The sequence below is a fragment of the Eubalaena glacialis genome, chromosome 4 (genome assembly GCF_028564815.1).
Source record: "Eubalaena glacialis isolate mEubGla1 chromosome 4, mEubGla1.1.hap2.+ XY, whole genome shotgun sequence".
In the NCBI taxonomy this organism is placed as follows: domain Eukaryota; kingdom Metazoa; phylum Chordata; class Mammalia; order Artiodactyla; family Balaenidae; genus Eubalaena; species Eubalaena glacialis.
Window position 1 is genome coordinate 169982038 of NC_083719.1, and position 20596 is coordinate 170002633.

The following is a 20596-nucleotide window of genomic DNA, read 5'->3' on the forward strand; positions in this document are numbered from 1 at the left end:
TCTTACAAGGACACTAGTCAGATTGCATAGGGCCCACCTTAACAGCCTCATTTTAACTTAATCACCTCATTAAAGGCCCTGTCTCCAAATACAGTCACATTCTGAGATACCAGGGGTTAAGATTTCAACACATGACTTGGTGGGGAGGTACAATTCAGCCCAGAACACAGATAATAATTTCAACAAGGACAACAATAAGAAAATGGCAGTCACAAAACACACACCTTTCATAGGCTCCTAGAGGGAATGTATGAGCCAGAATGAACGGAACCCTGTCCAAGGCAGGTGTGGAAATGCAGGCTCACAATTGGGCAAACTCTTTAACTTCAGTGAGCCTTGGCCACCTCTGGGAAATGACCTCACGATGTCTCTCTGGGGCTTGGGAAGCTGGTACACTGCCATGCACATCTCAGAAACTGTTAACATTATTAAATGATGCCTTTATGCCCTCTATCCTCACCCTATCCTTCCACAGCCAGTGAGTTAGGTCTTTTCACTGCAACAAACATTCTATCAACTCCAAGGGGGAAATGGGGCACCCAATGTGGTGGACAGGTCCACCTCACCTGTCCCTCATTGGACTGAGGGCTTGGCCTCATGGATGGCAGTCCAGATGGCCAAAGGCAGGCACCTTGGGCAGGACTCCATTCTGCATCATTCCTTGAGAGGGGGCGGCGAGGTGGCAGTGCTGACCATCTGGGGCGCTGGGGGCAGCTTGGCAGTCCTGGTGACTAAGACACCCTCTAGCAGGGAAGGAAGGGAATGGGAGTGCCGGGATGCTGCATCACAGGTCTAGCGATATAACCACTCCTCAAAGCAAGTGTTAAGACCAGCAGGACTTCTTGGTCCTCAGTCATTTGCTTGACATCTCCACAGCCATGTGCACAGGCCAGCTGGCCCTCACCCTCCTGTCTGTGCTGAGCCTGGGTACCCAGGCCTTCAACAGTCGGCTTGTCAAGTGCTTTGAGGACCCCCAGTATGAAGAGATGGTGCGGCTGGCCCAAGATGGGCTGGGGCAGACGGCAGAAAGGAAACAGATAGTGGTGATTGGGCAGGCATGGCAGGGCTCACCGCTGCCAAGACCCTACAGGACGCTGGCCACCAGGTACATGATAGGGTGTGGGAGGGTCCTGCATGGGGAATGTGGGAGAGAGGGAAGTGGACAGCCTCAGAGAGCTGGGGCAGGGGACTGGGTCTAGGGCTCTAGGTGGGGGTAGAAGGGCTAGGAGAACTGGGTGGTCTGACTGTATAACAAAGGGAGACCTGGGGAAGAGGCAGGAGGGCTGTGGGAGCTAGGCCTGCTAGGAGGGGATGTGTCCAGCCTCACTGAGGTCAGGAAAGTGCTGTCTTTCTAGGTGACTGTCCTGGAGGCCTCAGGGCATGTGTGGGTGGCAGAATAGAGACCCACAGAGTGTCTGGAGCACAATGGTATGTGGAGCTGGGAGCCATGAGGATTCCCGCTAACCACAGGTACGGTCGGGAAAAGTGGGAGTGGGTAGGGAAGGCTGGGGTGTGGGCAGTTGTCTCATTTGTACTCTCGGGATTTTAGTTTATGGAGGTGATGAGTAGCCATGGAGAGGTTAATGCCACTGAAAGAATTTATTACTTACATTTCCAGAGAGAAGGGGACAAACCACACCACACAGAGGATACATTGGGATGGTCAGGAGGCAGAAGACAGGAGCAAAGAGAAGGCACAGACCTTGGCCTTTATTGGAGTTTCTCAGGGAAAAGCAACATGGGACAGAGTAAACAGCTTAGGTTTGGCTGGTTTGAATAATTACAGTGGGCTCTGGGCTGTAAGAGTGGTCTCTAGTTGCCTGGTACCTGGCCCTGGGTGAGTTAGGGCAGGGGAGATATTTGCTTGGTGTGTGGGTGGGAACATGGCCTTGGATCAGCTAGTCTGCACGCTGAAAGGAGAGCTCTAGGCAAGCTGACATGCAGGAGAGATGTGGTTCGGCCCTGTGATTAATGAATATCAAATAGACAGAATCTAAGAAGACACAAAACGCACAGTTAGAACACACAATTAGAACAGCAGTCAATACCAAGGTCAAGACAAAGAGCAATGAGTGGCCGTCCTTTCCTGGAAGTCAGCAGGGCTGGGTCTGCCCCAACTCACAGCCTCAATGTTTTAATGTATATACTGTGCATAATGGCACCTGCCCTGCCTGCTTAGAAGCCGATGTGGAGGATCCCAAAAGTTAATTAGGATGGGAGAGCACCTTGAAAAGTCAAAAGTGGCCTGCTAGGTTTGCTAACAATGGGAATAATGAGTGTCCATCGAGGAGGGTGTGGTGTCTGGTGGGAGCCCTGGGACCAGGAACTAGCACCAGGTGACCTCATGGAGGGTCATCCTGAAGGGGGGCCCTGCTCCGTGGAGAATGCAGGATGGTGGAGGATGCTTCCTGGAGGCTTGGGAAGGATACACATGGCCTCCAGGTTAGATAAGACACTGCTCTTCATGCAACCTCCCGGACCTTGAGGCCAGAGGTCTCAGACAAAATGAGAGAGATCGTGGCCAAAACGGAGGACAAGCCTGGTGTGATGTGGCCACAAGAATGGTGGCCCTGTTCCCTCGTGGCCCTGCCGCCATTAGTGTAGTGACAAGGGGGCCTGTAGTTCTGTCTTTGGATAGAGGCCAGTAGCCCCAATACATCTGTGGGGCGCAAAGAGCAGAGCCCCTGGAGCAGGGAGGGCTGGCGGCTTCCTTGTCCCTGCTGAGCTGCCTCTGATTCGCACCCCAGGCTCTCTCATGAGCTCATCAGGAAGTCTGGGCTAAAGCTCAGTAAGTTCCGCGCCTCCAACAACCAGAGCTGGGTGCTGGTCAACGGGGTGCACAGCGCATGGGGGAGGCACAGGCCTACCCGTGTCTGCTGGGCTATCAAGTCAGGGCAAATGAGGAGTGGAAGACGGCAGAACAGCTTTTCCTCGAATCTCTGCCGGGGAGTGTGAACATACCAAACTCTCGGACCCCGCCCAGCCTCACTCTGCCATGGTGGCGCCAGGTTTCCCGCTTTGTCCGTACTATTCACAGTGGCCTCGTAGGCCTACAGCAATGTGTCCAACACCAACAAGGAGGTAGACTTCCCACCTCTGTAACTCCCAGGTTGGTGGAGGAGCTCTGGTCCCTAACTTTACAGCCCTGTAATCTGTCCAATAGTTAAGTTTCCACCTTAGGGACATTCAGACTAGTTGTGGGACAAAGTCCTTGAACCCAGGAGAGAACATATATAAACCAACCTTGGACGTACACACAAGGAGAAGCATGAGTGAGGGAGTGGGAACGTGGGGGGCTGGACCAGGCTGAGGTGAGTGCCCGTGTGGGGTGGAGTTTGGTTCTCACTGAGTGCCCCTCCTTCCTCCATGCCCAGGTGGTGGAGGAGCTGAAAAGCAGTAGCTGCAGCCAGGTGCTGGAGAGGTACGACTCCTTCTCCACCCAGGCCAGTCCTGGGACCCACCTCCTGCTGCCCACAGCCCACCCTGTCACAATCTATGGAAACCACGGCAGGACCACCCACCCTCTTTCCAGCTTGTAGTAGGAGAAACATGTTAACCCTTGACCCACCCTCCCCAGCAGGCAGCCAGAGGGAGCCTGTGCACAGACCCTGCTCCACATCCTCCCGCCTGTGGCTCAGGGCTGCCCAAGATGGAGAGGGGGTCCTTCCTCACCCACCTACTCCAACCTCTTGCTGTTTCTTACTCAGCCAAGCACACCCTCAAGGCCTTGGCATTGGCCGTTCCCTCTGCCTGGAATGCTCTTCCTGCAGATATCACATGGCTTGCCCCTCAACCTTCTCCAGGTCATGGCTCAAATGCACACTTTGAACTGAGGTTCCTCCCATCTGGCACCCTCCCATCTTCCTTTCTCTGCAATATTTTCCACCCTGACACTTAATCACACTGTATTGAATATTTTACTTGTTTAATGTGTTTATGGTCTGCTTCCCCTGCTGGAATGTAAGCTCCTGGAGGACAATGGTGGTGGGAGGGAGGGGAAGGAAGGGGGGAAAGGAAACAGGGGAGGAGGGAAGGAAAAAGGGAGGAGAGGTACAGGGCTTGGAGAATAAGTCAAGCTAGAGAAGATTCTCAGTTGCCCACCCCTACCCCCCACCTTCCACACACCCCATGCACAGAGGTAGGGAACCTACCACCCTCTCTGGGTTCTCGTTGTCTACACTGCAGATCTTGAAGCGTTTCTCCAGGAACTTCATGACGTTGCTTTTCCTGGGATGGTGGGGCCCTGCCACCTTGTCTCTGGTTTAAACATGCATGTTTGATAGAGGTTTTTGCCCAGGTTAAGGCGAGACCAGCCATGCCCTGTCATCCTGGCAGTCCCTGTCAGGACTGCCCCCCCGAGTGCTCAGCCTCCAGGGCTGCTGCACTGGTGACAAGGGTACCAGATCATCCCTGGACACCCTTCAGCCCTCGGCAAGCTGAACAGTTGGTCACCCTAACAGGTGAAGCCCTTCTGGCCAGTTCTGTTGTGTGAACTCTGGCCTTGCTTGGGAGAAAGGAGCAGGGGTGAAGCACAGGGCACAATCCTCAGTGGGCACTTCCAAAGGGAGAACTTCAGGGTCACTTGCTGGTGGGCTAGCCAGGACCACAGTGTGATGGTGGGGGATGAGGGCAGGGTGAGAAAAATTACTCAGTACCTAGATTCCTCCAGATCAGTGTAAGCGGCCCAACATACTTGCAGTTGACAGGAAGACTGGGCCTCAGTTCCCCCACCTGTAAAACAGGGGTGATAAGCTACTTCTTAGGATCGTATGAGGCTCATACAAGTGAAGGGCTCAGCAGAGGGTGTGTATGTGGGAAGTAGCACTGAAAGTTAGCTGTTTTCCTGTTATTAGGACAAAAGGGAGCATTTTGAGACTGTCAGAGCCTAGTACAAGTAGACCCATGGCAGCCCCCAGGGGCCCGGCTGAATGGTCTGGCCTTTTCACTCTGTCCAATTCTGTTTCTCCCTGTCCCTGGATGCAAAGCAAGGGTTCTCATGTTGGCTTCCAGACAATCTGACTCCCCTGCCTTCTCTCCCTGCACATGGTCGGCTGGTTGCAGGGATACCTGATTAAGGTGGGGAACCTGAGCTGGGGGGCTGTGCAGTTGACTGGGGAGCTGCCGAATGCAGATGCTGGCTACTACGAGGCCTTCTTGGAGACCCTGCATGCCATCATCTCCCTCCTCCAGGAGCCCCAGTGGGAAATGGGGTGGAGAAATGGGAAAATGGGCATGGGTTAGCCAGTTACTAACCAGGACAGTGGTGGAAAGAAAGTTTAGATAAATCAGGTGGAAAATCCCAAAAGAAATGGGGAAGAGGGGAAAGCAGGGGTTTCCAAACTCCAATGAGCCTCAGAATCACTAGGGGTCTTGTTAAACACAGAAGGTTGAGCCCCACCCTGAGTCTCTGATTCAGTAGATCTGGGCTAGGACCTGAGAACATGCATTTCTGACATGTTTCAAGGTCTGCTGCTGCTTTCTGTCTTTCTGTCTAGGACCCCCACTTTAAGAACCTCTGGCTAAGAGGCAGTCACGTCAGGAAGCTACAGATCTGCTTTGCTCTGGGTCTCTCACCTGCTCTCTGGTTACAGAGATGAGGGTCCTTACAAGGGGCCTCACTGTCTTTCATCCCAGGAAGATGTATCAGGGATGCTAACTCCAGACCCCAACCACCAAACCCCTGGTCGCTGTCAGGATGGTCTGGGGCTACAAAGATAAAATAGACCGGGATTCACTCTCCCTCAGGGTTCTGTGACCCAATTCCTGCAAAAAAAAAGGCTACAGATATTTGCGAGAGGGCAACAGACCCTGCAAGCCTTCAGTGGCCAAGGGGACTGGCTCAGTTATTTGAGCATCCGGGCTTCTTCTTTTCCCAATAGCATCTTCTCCCTTCCTCCCAGAATTTTTTTCAGAGTAAATCCATTTATATTCAGGCCAGGGATTGTCTTAAAGGGAAAATGGAAGGAAGAGGAGGGTCTTAGGGCAGGCTGAGTGGGGTGACCACTTGAGGAGGCGGGGGGCGGGGTGTGTGTGTGACTGCGAGCCAGGCATGATCCATGTTTCAAGCCTGAGGCTCTGGCAAGGGACTGTACCTGCCCAGAGGGAATGCATTTTTCTGATTTGTCAGCCCCAAAATGGCACCTATCTCTAGTTCCCTGGAGCTAAGAGCCACCTTACCTGGCATGCCCTCCTTTTGCCAATGGCTTACCTCCCTAACACACAGGCCAGAGCAGGTCCATTAGAGGGCTCAGCCTCTGTACAGTCCAAATGGCCCATCCTCTGCCTGGCCTTGTCCATCAACCTGCTTCCCTCTCTCTCCCTTGCCTGCTCACTCTCAGGTTCGATGATATCGCTGGGGGCTTTGACCAGCTCCCCCAGGCCCTGCATGCTGCCCTCTTGCCCAGGACAGTCCAGCTCCACTCGCCAGCAGAGGAGGTAGAATCATACGGAGACCACGTCCACATCACCTACCGAACGCCTGACCCTCTGCAGACCAGGGTACGTCTGACCGCCGATTACCTGATTGTGGCCACCACAGCCAAGGCTGCCTGACTCCTCTGTTTCCGGCCACCTCTCTCCCATGGCAAGGAGGACACACTGCGATCCGTCCACTACAGCAGTGCCACCAAAGTGATCCTGACCCACACGAAGCATTTCTGGGAGCACAAAGGCATCTTAGGGGGCAAGTCCAGCACCGACCAGCCTTCCGCTTCATCTTCTACACCAACCACATCTTCCCCAACAGCACAGGGGTCATCCTGGCCTCCTATACCCTGGACGATGACTCCTCTTTCTTTGCTGTCATGGACGTGCCCGGGCAATTGATATTGTCCTGGACGACCTGGCAGTAGTCCATGACCTCCCCAAGGAGGAGGTGCGGGCCCTGTGCCCCTATTCCATGGTCAAGCATTGGAGCCAGGACCCCTACTCCATGGGCAGCTTTGCCTCCTTCACTCCCTACCAATATGTGGACTATGCCCAGGAACTCTGCAAGCCAGAAGGACAGGTCCACTTTGCTGGTGAGCACACAACCCTGCCCCCCGGCTGGATTGACACAGCAATCAAATCAGGGCTCAGGGCAGCACAGAACATCCAAGAGGCTGTGGGCATGGCTTTGACCAAGGACCCCAGAGACCCAAAAGAACCCCACTCCAAAATGGAGCTATAGCTACACCTGAAACACAATACTGTAAATCAACTATACTTCAATTAAAAAAAAAACACGGAGCTATAGCCAACTTCACGACACCAGGAATTGGAGTAACTCTGGTCACCATGGTCCACCAGGAGAAGTCTCAAAATCCACTCTCTCACTTTATCTCCACCTTTTTCCAAAGATGCCAACCAAGAGGTGCCACATAAGGCCAAGGAACAGAGTCCCTCTAATATTTGGCCACCCATGACCTTGGATTTATTGGCAATGTCTCAACAACAACAATGTGTGATATAGTGATTAAAACAGTAAAGCATTCATTAAGTTTAAGGCTATCACTAAGTGTTTTATCTACATTCTGGGTGGCATCTAAATAATTATAGAATTGAGTACTGAGAGTTAGGGAGGTCTTTGATTTCCAAGGACATTGTCTGGGGTCCTTGGCTCTTCTGTTATTCCTTTAATCTGAGTCTAGCTCTACCTCCCCTCCCCATGTCTACTCCTCCATCTCCCGTGACTGTGAATTTTAAGAGAAGTTGGGAACTTAGATGGAGGCAACCTTGTGGCCAGCAACATGCTCGATGCTCTTCCATGTTATTAAAGCAACCCCCAGTGTACATAGTCTAATATTACACCATTTTATAGATGAGGAAAACTGATTTTCCAAGAGGTTAAATAACTTGCGTGAGGTCACAAATGCTGGTCCAGAGGGATCAAAACCTAAGTCATCTAACCCTAAATCTTTTTGCTTCTACACTCAGTGGTTCTGTCTTATTCTTTTTTGTATTCCTGAAAAAACAATTCACATTGTTGACATTCGGCAATGAATATGTTGAACACTTGAGTGATAGAAGTTCTCAGAATGAACAGCATCAAAACTGCATGGTCAGGGAGGGGCAAGATGGCGGAAGAGTAAGACGCGGAGATCACCTTCCTCCCCACAGATACATGAGAAATGCATCTACACGTGGAACTGCTCCTACAGAACACCCACTGAACGCTGGCAGAAGACGTCAGACCTCCCAAAAGGCAAGAAAATCCCCACGTACTTGGGTAGGGCAAAAGAAAAAAGAAATAACAGAGACAAAAGAATAGGGGTGGGACCTGCACCAGTGGGAGGGAGCTGTGAAGGAGGAAAGGTTTCCACACACTAGGAAGCCCCTTCGTGGGCGGAGACTGCGGGTAGCAGAGGGGGGGAAGCTTCAGAGCCACGGAGGAGAGCGCAGCCACAGGGGTGCGGAGGGCAAAGCAGAGAGATTCCCGCACAGAGGAGCGGTGCCGACCAGCACTCACCAGCCCGAGAGGCTTGTCTGCTCAGCCGCCGGGGCGGGCGGGGCCTGGGAGCTGGGGCTCGGGCTTCGGTGCTAGCCGGGAGGGAGTCCAGGAAAAAGACTGCAGCTGCCGAAGAGGCAAGAGACTTTTTCTTGCCTCTTTGTTTCGCGGCGCGCAAGGAGAGGGGATTCAGAGCGCCGCCTAAACGAGCTCCAGAGACGGGCGCGAGCCGCGGCTATCAGCGCGGATCCCACAGCAACAGGGACGCAGAAGGAAAAACGGAGAGATTCCCGCAAAGAGGCTCGGCGCTGAGCAGCACTCACCAGCCCGAGAGGCTTGTCTGCTCACCTGCCGGGGCGGGCGGGGCCTGGGAGCTGAGGCGCGGGCTTCGGTCGGATCCCAGGGAGAGGACTGGGGTTGGCTGCGTGAACACAGCCTGAAGGGGCTAGCGCACCACAACTAGCTGGGAGGGTGCCCGAGAAAAAGTCTGCGGCTGCCGAAGAGGCAAGAGACTTTTTCTTGCCTCTTTGTTTCGCGGCGTGCAAGGAGAGGGGATTCAGAGCGCCACTTAAACGAACTCCAGAGACAGGCGCGAGCCGCGGCTATCAGCGCGGACCCCAGAGACGGGCATGAGACGCTAAGGCTGCTGCTGCCGCCACCAAAAAGCCTGTGGGCGAGCACAGGTCATTCTCCACACCGCCCCTCCCGGGAACCTGTGCAGCCCGCCACGGCCAGGCTCCCGTAATCTGGGGACAACTTCCCCGGGAGAGCGCACGGCGCGCCTCAGGCTGCTGCAACGTCACGCCGGCTTCTGCCGCCGCAGGCTCGCCCCGCCTCCTCCGTACCTCTCCCTCCCCCCGGCCTGACTGAGCAAGAGCCCCCGAATCAGCTGCTCCTTTAACCCCGTTCTGTCTGGGCGGGGAACAGACTCCCTCAGGGGACCTACATGCAGAGGCGGGTCCAAATCCAAAGCTGAACCCCGGGAGCTGTACGAACAGAGAAGAGAAAGGGAAATCTCTCCCAGCAGCCTCAGAAGCAGCGGATTAAAGCTCCACAAACAACTTGATGTGCCTGCATCTGTTGAATACCTGAATAGACAACGAATCATCCCAAATTTAGGAGGTGGACTTTGGGAGTAGGATATATTAACTTTTCCCCTTTTCCTTTTTTTGTGAGAGTATATGTGTATGCTTCTGGGTGAGATTTTTGTCTGTATAGCTTTGCTCTCACCGTTAGTCCTAGGGTTAGGTCCGTCCGTTTTTTTTTGTTTTTTTTTTTTTACTTAAAAAAATCTTTTTTCCCTAATAAATGTTTTCTTAATAATTTTTTCCTTATTTTCTATTTTTAAAAAATTAAAAAAAAATTTTTAATAAGTTTTTTCATATTTTTTATTTTAAAAAATTAAAAAAAATTTTTTTCTTAAATTTTTTCTTAATAATTTTTTTCTTATTTTTAGTATAAAAAGTTAATAAATCTATTTTAAAAATTAAAAAAAATTTTTTTCTTAATACATTTATTCTTAATAATTTTTTTTCTTATTTTTTATTATAATTGCTTTATTTTATTTTATTTTATCCTCTTTCTTTCTTTCTTTCCATTTTTTCTCCCTTTTATTCTGAGCCGTGTGGATGAAAGGCTCTTGGTGCTCCAGCCAGGCATCAGGGCTGTGCCTCTGAGGTGGGAGAGCCAACTTCAGGACACTGGTCCACAAGAGACCTCCCAGCTCCACGTAATACCAAACGGCGAAAATCTCTCAGAGATCTCCATCTCAACATCAAGACCCAGCTTCACTCAACGACCAGCAAGCTACAGTGCTGGACACCCTATGCCAAACAACTAGCAAGACAGGAACACAGCCCCATCCATTAACAGAGAGGCTGCCTAAAATCATAATAAGGCCACAGACACCCCAAAACACACCACCAGACGTGGACGAGCCCACCAGAAAGACAACATCCAGCCTCATCCACCAGAACACAGGCACTAGTTCCCTCCACCAGGAAACCTACACAACCCACTGAACCAACCTTAGCCACTGGGGACAGATACCAAAAACAACGGGAACTACGAACCTGCAGCCTGTGAAAAGGAGACCCCAAACACAGTAAGATAAGCAAAATGAGAAGACAGAAAAACACACAGCAGATGAAGGAGCAGGGTCAAAACACACCAGACCTAACAAATGAAGAGGAAATAGGCAGTCTACCTGAAAAAGAATTCAGAATAATGATAGTAAGGATGATCCAAAATCTTGGAAATAGAATAGACAAAATGCAAGAAACATTTAACAAGGACGTAGAAGAACTAAAGAGGAACCAAGCAACGATGAAAAGCACAATAAATGAAATTAAAAATACTCTAGATGGGATCAATAGCAGAATAACTGAGGCAGAAGAACGGATAAGTGACCTGGAAGATAAAATGGTGGAAATAACTACTGCAGAGCAGAATAAAGAAAAAAGAATGAAAAGAACTGAGGACAGTCTCAGAGACCTCTGGGACAACATTAAACGCACCAACATTCGAATTATAGGGGTCCCAGAAGAAGAAGAGAAAAAGAAAGGGACTGAGAAAATATTTGAAGAGATTATAGTTGAAAACTTCCCTAATATGGGAAAGGAAATAGTTAATCAAGTCCTGGAAGCACAGAGAGTCCCATACAGGATAAATCCAAGGAGAAACACACCAAGACACATATTAATCAAACTATCAAAAATTAAATATAAAGAAAACATATTAAAAGCAGCAAGGGAAAAACAACAAATAACACACAAGGGCATCCCCATAAGGTTAACAGCTGATCTTTCAGCAGAAACTCTGCAAGCCAGAAGGGAGTGGCAGGATATACTTAAAGTGATGAAGGAGAAAAACCTACAACCAAGATTACTCTACCCAGCAAGGATCTCATTCAGATTTGATGGAGAAATTAAAACCTTTACAGACAAGCAAAAGCTGAGAGAGTTCAGCACCACCAAACCAGCTTTACAACAAATGCTAAAGGAACTTCTCTAGGCAAGAAACACAAGAGAAGGAAAACACCTACAATAACAAACCCAAAACATTTAAGAAAATGAGAATAGGAACATACGTATCAATAATTACCTTAAATGTAAATGGATTAAATGCTCCCACCAAAAGACACAGACTGGCTGAATGGATACAAAAACAAGACCCATATATATGCTGTCTACAAGAGACCCACTTCAGACCTAGAGATACATACAGACTGAAAGTGAGGGGATGGAAAAAGATATTCCATGCAAATGGAAATCAAAAGAAAGCTGGAGTAGCAATTCTCATATCAGACAAAATAGACTTTAAAATAAAGACTATTACAAGAGACAAAGAAGGACACTATATAATGATCAAGGGATCGATCCAAGAGGAAGGTATAACAATTGTAAATATCTATGCACCCAACATAGGAGCACCTCAATACATAAGGCAAATACTAACAGCCATAAAAGGGGAAATCGACAGTAACACAATCATAGTAGGGGACTTTAACACCCCACTTTCACCAATGGACAGATCATCCAAAATGAAAATAAATAAGGAAACACAAGCTTTAAATGATACATTAAACAAGATGGACTTAATTGATATTTATAGGACATTCCACCCAAAAACAACAGAATACACATTTTTCTCAAGTGCTCATGGAACATTCTCCAGGATAGATCATATCTTGGGTCACAAATCAAGCCTTGGTAAATTTAAAAAAATTGAAATCATATCAAGTATCTTTTCCGACCACAACGCTATGAGACTAGATATCAATTCCAGGAAAAGATCTGTAAAAAATACAAACACATGGAGGCTACACAATACACTACTTAATAACGAAGTGATCACTGAAGAAATCAAAGGGGAAATCAAAAAATACCTAGAAACAAATGACAATGGAGACACGACGATCCAAAACCTATGGGATGCAGCAAAAGCAGTTCTAAGAGGGAAGTTTATAGCAATACAAGCCTACATCAAGAAACAGGAAACATCTCGAATAAACAACCTAACCTTGCACCTAAAGCAATTAGAGAAAGAAGAACAAAAAAACCCCAAAGCTAGCAGAAGGAAAGAAATCATAAAGATCAGATCAGAAATAAATGAAAAAGAAATGAAGGAAACAATAGCAAAAATCAATGAAACTAAAAGCTGGTTCTTTGAGAAGATAAACAAAATTGATAAACCATTAGCCAGACTCATCAAGAGAAAAAGGGAGAAGACTCAAATTAATAGAATTAGAAATGAAAAAGGAGAAGTAACCACTGACACTGCAGAAATACAAACGATCATGAGAGATTACTACAAGCAGCTCTATGCCAATAAAATGGACAACCTGGAAAAAATGGACAGATTCTTAGAAATGCACAACCTGCCGAGACTGAACCAGGAAGAAATAGAAAATATGAACAGACCAATCACAAGCACTGAAATTGAAACTGTGATTAAAAATCTTCCAACACACAAAAGCCCAGGACCAGATGGCTTCACAGGCGAATTCTATCAAACATTTAGAGAAGAGCTAACACCTATCCTTCTCAAACTCTTCCAAAATATTGCAGAAGGAGGAACACTCCCAAACTCATTCTACAAGGCCACCATCACCCTGATACCAAAACCAGACAAAGATGTCACAAAGAAAGAAAACTACAGGCCAATATCACTGATGAACATAGATGCAAAAATCCTCAACAAAATACTAGCAAACAGAATCCAACAGCACATTAAAAGGATTATACACCATGATCAAGTGGGGTTTATTCCAGGAATGCAAGGATTCTTCAATATACGCAAATCAATCAACGTGATACATCATATTAACAAATTGAAGGAGAAAAACCATATGATCATCTCAATAGATGCAGAGAAAGCTTTCGACAAAATTCAACACCCATTTATGATAAAAGTCCTGCAGAAAGTAGGCATAGAGGGAACTTTCCTCAACATAATAAAGGCCGTATATGACAAACCCACAGCCAATATTGTCCTCAATGGTGAAAAACTGAAACCATTTCCACTAAGATCAGGAACAAGACAAGGTTGCCCACTCTCACCACTATTATTCAACATAGTTTTGGAAGTGTTAGCCACAGCAATCAGAGAAGAAAAAGAAATAAAAGGAATCCAAATCGGAAAAGAAGAAGTAAAGCTGTCACTGTTTGCAGATGACATGATACTATACATAGAGAATCCTAAAGATGCTACCAGAAAACTACTAGAGCTAATCAATGAATTTGGTAAAGTAGCAGGATACAAAATTAATGCACAGAAATCTCTTGCATTCCTGTATACTAATGATGAAAAATCTGAAAGTGAAATTAAGAAAACACTCCCGTTTACCATTGCAACAAAAAGAATAAAATATCTAGGAATAAATCTACCTAAGGAGACAAAAGACCTGTATGCAGAAAATTATAGGACACTGATGAAAGAAATTAAAGATGATACAAATAGATGGAGAGATATACCATGTTCTTGGATTGGAAGAATCAACATTGTGAAAATGACTCTGCTACCCAAAGCAATCTACAGATTCAATGCAATCCCTATCAAACTACCACTGGCACTTTTCACAGAACTAGAACAAAAAATTTCACAATTTGTATGGAAACACAAAAGACCCCGAATAGCCAAAGCAATCTTGAGAACGAAAAATGGAGCTGGAGGAATCAGGCTCCCTGACTTCAGACTATATTACAAAGCTACAGTAATCAAGACAGTTTGGTACTGGCACAAAAACAGAAATATAGATCAATGGAACAGGATAGAAAGCCCAGAGATAAGCCCACGCACATATGGTCACCTTATCTTTGATAAAGGAGGCAAGCATATACAGTGGAGAAAAGACAGCCTCTTCAATAAGTGGTGCTGGGAAAATTGGACAGGTACATGTAAAAGTATGAAATTAGAACACTCCCTGACACCATACACAAAAATAAACTCAAAATGGATTAAAGACCTAAGTGTAAGGCCAGACACTATCAAACTCTTAGAGGAAAACATAGGCAGAACACTCTATGACATAAATCACAGCAAGATCCTTTTTGACCCACCTCCTAGAGAAATGGAAATAAAAACACAAATAAACAAATGGGACCTAATGAAACTTAAAAGCTTTTGCACAGCAAAGGAAACCATAAACAAGACCAAAAGACAACCCTCAGAATGGGAGAAAATATTTGCAAATGAAGCAACTGACAAAGGATTAATCTCCAAGATTTACAAGCAGCTCATGCAGCTCAATAACAAAAAAACAAACAACCCAATCCAAAAATGGGCAGAAGACCTAAATAGACATTTCTCCAAAGAAGATATACAGATGGCCAACAGACACATGAAAGAATGCTCAACATCATTAATCATTAGAGAAATGCAAATCAAAACTACAATGAGGTATCATCTCACACCGGTCAGAATGGCCATCATCAAAAAATCTAGAAACAATAAATGCTGGCGAGGGTGTGGAGAAAAGGGAACACTCTTGCACTGTTGGTGGGAATGTAAATTGATACAGCCACTATGGAGAACAGTATGGAGGTTCCTTAAAAAACTAAAAATAGAACTACCATATGACCCAGCAATCCCACTACTGGGCATATACCCTGAGAAAACCATAATTCAGAAAGAGTCATGTACCAAAATATTCATTGCAGCTCTGTTTACAATAGCCAGGACATGGAAGCAACCTAGGTGTCCATCATCGGATGAATGGATAAAGAAGATGTGGCACATATATACAATGGAATATTACTCAGCCATAAAAAGAAATGAAATGGAGGTGTTTGTAATGAGGTGGATGGAGTTAGAGTCTGTCATACAAAGTGAAGTAAGTCAGAAAGAGAAAAAGAAATACAGTATGCTAACACATATATATGGAATCTAAGGAAAAAAAAAAAAGGTCATGAAGAACCTAGTGGCAAGATGGGAATAAAGACACAGACCTACTAGAGAATGGACTTGAGGATATGGGGAGGGGGAGGGGTGAGATGTGACAGGGTAAGAGAGTGTCATGGACATATATACACTACCAAATGTAAAATAGATAGCTAGTGGGAAGCAGCCGCATAGCACAGGGAGATCAGCTCGGTGCTTTGTGACCACCTAGAGGGGTGGGATAGGGAGGGTGGGAGGGAGGGAGATGCAAGAGGGAAGAGATATGGGAACATATGTATATGTATAACTGATTCACTTTGTTATAAAGCAGAAGCTAACACACCATTGTAAAGCAATTATACTTCAATAAAGATGTTTAAAAAAAAAAAAAAAAAAAAAAAAGAGGTACTGAACCTGTATGACTTGACTCTGGAGTTGTAGTTGGATGAGGACCTGGAAAAATAAATTTGAGTCAATTCACCAAAAAAAAAAAAAAACAAAAAAAAAACTGCATGGTCTGTCCTCCATCCTTTTCCTATCCCCCTGGATCTTCTTTGCCTGGCAGCCCTGAGGGGTGAGGAGGCAGATAGATGGAGTCAATACTGATGAGAACTTTCAGGCAGACAGATGCATGAGGTCTAAAGAGGCCCATCATTTGGCAGTGACCTGGCCTGAATTATGTCCCTAAAGGACCTCTTGGAGGTATGAGTAATCACCCAGAGGGTCACAAGAAGGGGCCAGGTGACTATGAGGTTAAAGGACAGTTCATCACCAAAGGCAAAAAGGTACCTTCAGAACCAGCTGAGAAAGTGCCATTCTCTTCAGAGTCTGAGGCTAGGACAGAACAACAAGATACTGAAGAACCCTCCTCCAGCTGGGAGGGTCTGGGATCTTATCCTACTTGTAAGCTAACAAGTTAGCTTGCCACAGTTTCATGGATGCTGGCAGAAGACAAGAGACTCATGGGTCAGAGGCAAAGGATTTTATTACTCATGCACAGCAAGTAGCATGAGCACCCCAAGCCACCACGTCCCCATGGGGGCAATGCAGAGGTACCCAGGTAGACACCATGCATGTAGTGGCGTTGCATTGCAGCTGAGGAACACTGAACTCAGAAAATTGACCAGCTGTATAGCAAGCAGTAAGAAAACCTACTCTTTGTGGGGGGTGAGTAGGAGGTGGGGGAGGAGACATTATCTCATCCCTCAACGTTGCTCACTAAAACACAGCTCTGAGAAACAGCCCAAGCAAAGAGCAGTCATGGCCTTGCATTTTAAGCATATCCAACAGGAATGTGCAGAGACACTCAGGCCTCATTGGTGATTGACTTTCCCAACATTGACGGACCCATACCTCAACCACTTGCCTACATAGTGTGGCTTCTAACTCCTTCCTCGTGTTCACCTCCATAGGGGCTGGCACTCCCAGTCTCACTGAGTCCCCAGTCTACCTCACTGTACACATGAAGTTCACATGGATTAAACAACCACTCTGATAGTGGCTCTGAAATCTGGTGAATCAGACCCAGATCCTGCCTTTGGTGAACTTGGAGACAAGCTTAGGGACTGTCTTATTCCATAAGGGCTGCTATAACAAAAATATAATAAACTGAGTGGCTTATAAACAACAGACATTTATTTCTTACAATTTTGGAGTCTAGAAAATCCAAGATTAAGGTGCCAGCAGATTCAGCAGATTTGGGCCCTCCTACTGGAAGCCCAATTTCTTGCTGTGTCCTCACACAGTGGCAGGAGCAAGGGAGTTCTCTGGGGTCTCTTTTATAAGGGCACTAATGACATTCATGAGGGCTCAACCCTCATGACCTAATCACCTCCCAAATCGCCACCTCTGACTACCATCATATTGGGGATTAGGTTTCAACATAAGAATTTGGGGGGGCAACAAAAATGTTCAGTCCATAGCAGGGACTATGACATATGTTCAAATAAGTGTGACAAGTGACAGATGATGGTGTTTGTCAGAAATAAAATAGGAAAAACCTCGGGATGCCAGAGGTGGGCTTCTTCCTGGATTATATCTGCTGAAGGCTGATGTCATCCATTATGTAGGGAGCAAGTAACAATCAAGATACAGAGCTATTTCATCAACACAAACTCCCTCTTGCTATGCCTCTGTAGTCACCTCCACCCCACTCCCTACCCCCCAATAAACACAACCCCTAGCAACCACTAATCTGTTTTCAGTCACTATAATTTTATCATTTATAGAATCTTATATAAATAGAATCATGCAGTATGTGACCTTTTGAGATTGACTTTTTCACTCTACATAATTCCCTGAGGTATATCCTAGTTGTATCCTGCATCGATAGTTTATTTGTTGTTAGTGCTGAGTAGCATTCTGTGGTATGGTGGTACCACCATTTGTTTAACCATTCACCTATTGAAGGGCATTTCAGTTGTTCCCTGTTTCCCTGTGTTTTGGCTGTTACAAATAAGGGTGCCATGAACATTTGTGTACAGGTTTTTGCGTGAATATCAGCTTTCACTGCTCTGGGATAAATGCCTAAGTATGTAATTGTTGGGTCATATGGTAAGTTCATGTTTAGTTTTGTAAAATATTGTCAGACTCTTTCCTAATTGGCTATACCATTTACATTCCCACTAACAATGTATAAGTGATCTACTTTCTCTTCATCCTCGCTAGCACTTGGTGTTATCACTGCTTTTTATTTTAGCTATTCTGAAAAGCTTGTGGTGATATCTCATTGTGATTTTAATTTGCACTTCAACAACGTTGAACATAAATGTCTTGTCATGTCATTGGCTCATTTTCTAATTGGATTGTTTGCTTTTTTACCATTGAGTTTTGAGAGTTCTCTATTATATCCTAGATATGAGCCCTTTGTCAATTATGTCGTTTGCAAATTTTTTTTCCTGTTTGTTGCTTGTCTTTACATCCTCTTAACAAGGTCTTTTGCAGAATAAGTTTTTAATTTTGATGAGGTCCAATTTAATATTTTCTTTTGTGGATCATGTTTTTATTGTCATTTCTAAGAACTCTTCACTAAGCCCTAGGTCCTAAAGGTTTTCTCCTGTTTTCTTATAAAGTTTGTATAGTTTTATGTGTTACATTTAAATCTATGACTCATTTTGAGTTGATTCTTGTGTAAGGTGTGAGCAATTTTTCAAATAAGTTGTATTATTCTTCTACTAATAAGTTTTATATACTCATGGTAGAAAAATCAGCAAATGCATGACATTACAGCAAAGAAAATTTAAATTTTTCATAATCCTACCACATACAGAAAATCAGTTACATTTAGATGTATGTCTTCCCAGCTTTTTTTTTTAAATCCTTTGTTTTTTTATTTTTAGATTCCTTCCAATTCCTTTTGAAGATGAGGGAAGATTTCAAAATGAAACTTAAAGGTTAGATGGAATTTCATTCTCTTTCTTCTTCATCCTTTGATTGGCCAGTTTTGTAGATGAGAAAACTAAAGCTTAGAGAGGATAGACATCTTGCCTTCTGAAAAGTCCAGTCAGGACTTGAACTCAGCTCAACCTGACCACCAGCCATCATTCACCATGCTATACTCCGCACAAGGCTGGATTACACAAAAAAGCCAACTGCTAGCACACAGAAAAGTAGAGGCAAAATTATTTGTCCAAGGCCTGGGGTCGTTTGGCAAGCCCGCTTGTAACTAATATGGAGGTAGAGTATATCCTAACAGCTCTGGCCTGGAGGGCTAAAAAAGGTACCCAGGGAGAAATGAATACTTTGAAAAACAACAAATTAAGCATAGAGGATCAGAATATTATACAGCTATTAAGATAGAACTTAAGTGTGACCAGTGTTTTTATTACTAAAATAGATTATTTTCCGCAGGTGTCACAATAGAAAAATGGGCAGTGAAAGTTTCTAGAATAAAAACTTTTAAAAAGCAGCTATAAAAGATATTTTGGGAACAATTAGGGGAAATTTGCACGTGCACTGGTATCTGATGATGACAAGTTAACGTTAATTTTCTCAGGTGTGACATGGAGTAGTGTAATACTGTCTGCAACTTTCAAATGGGTGGGAGGCTGGGGAAGCTCTATCTGTCTAGAGAGAAAGAGAAAATGGGGCAAAATATTAACCTATGTCGTATGTAGGTAGAAAGAACACCGGTGTTCGTTGGGTCATTGTTTTAATTATTTCAATTTACTTTCAAAATAAAAAGGTAGACGTTGGGGTGGGAGAGAATCTCCTGACTTCTTTTCATAGCAAAACTTGCCTGAGCCATCGTGAGGAGCTAAGACCTTCCTGAGTCCCCCCTCTAGGTGACATCTGCCATTCTAATGGTAGTTTGGGCATTCGGGGAGAATTTTTTTAACCCTGGGCATTGGAAGACTGGCACTTGTGGCAGCACCAGTGTTTTCTTTTGGGATCATTTAGCGCTGTCCGCAATGTTCTTCCCTTCTTAGTTAAGGTATTATAGGTACAGGACAATGATTCACAAACAGCTAGCACCCCTTAACCAGAATAACTCTCACCTCTGGTAATTACTTTCTCCCAAAAAGAAGCAAATACTGTATTTTTGAGGTTAAGTTGAAACGTTGAAACAAAAATATGGCTTTCCCTGACCGGGAATCGAACCCGGGCCGCGGCGGTGAGAGCGCCGAATCCTAACCACTAGACCACCAGGGAGCACATGACGATGACTTCTACATCGAGCTAGACTAAGTGTAAAAGGTGTGACGTAAACTGGGTTCGTGAATATGATTACATGAACCTCGGGTACTTACACCGCCTCCCTTTTCCACCTAGACAGTCTCTCGGCCACTGTAAATCCGAAAAAACAGGCAGTGGAGAACAGCAGGAACGGTAAAGTCTGAATATGGCTGCCTTCTCAGAAAACAGGAAAAAAAAAAAAAAAAAAGCCAGCAGCACGGGGGAAATGTTCTTACATATGTTAGCCTAGCCGCAGGTGGCAAAAACCGCCTGTCAGAAGTGGGATTCGAACCCACGCCTCCATTCGGAGACCAGAATGCCCACAGGGAAGGTACACACCTTGAGTCTGGCGCCTTAGACCACTCGGCCATCCTGACACGCTGCAAATCGCTTACTCATATAGAGCCTGCTTCCTGCGGCAGCCTGCTGCGCTGCGCCGCCTCACGATCCGGGCGGGGTGTCGCTGGATCCGCCCGGCCAGGGCAAAGGAGAACCGCCTGTCGGGCCCCGGCCGCCAGCCGCGGAGCTCTTGTAGGACACCGGGCACTCCGGAGTGCCCAACCTCGCTCTCCCGGGCGAAGCCGGAAATCGAGCCGAATCTCCAGAAGCAAAGACAAT

General features: G+C 46.0%; 1 non-coding gene and 1 pseudogene across 1 annotated transcript; one reads left to right on the forward strand and one right to left on the reverse strand.

Annotated features, from left to right (window-relative positions):
• The first annotated feature begins 878 nt into the window (after positions 1–878).
• On the forward strand, positions 879–7168 carry LOC133090634 (L-amino-acid oxidase-like; annotated as a pseudogene).
• Positions 7169–20249: 13081 nt separating this feature from the next.
• Positions 20250–20355, reverse strand: TRNAL-CAA (transfer RNA leucine (anticodon CAA)). Its single transcript has 2 exons — positions 20318–20355; positions 20250–20295 (listed from the first exon to the last, which is right to left on the reverse strand). It is a non-coding gene; the product is annotated as a tRNA-Leu (tRNA).
• Positions 20356–20596: the final 241 nt, after the last annotated feature.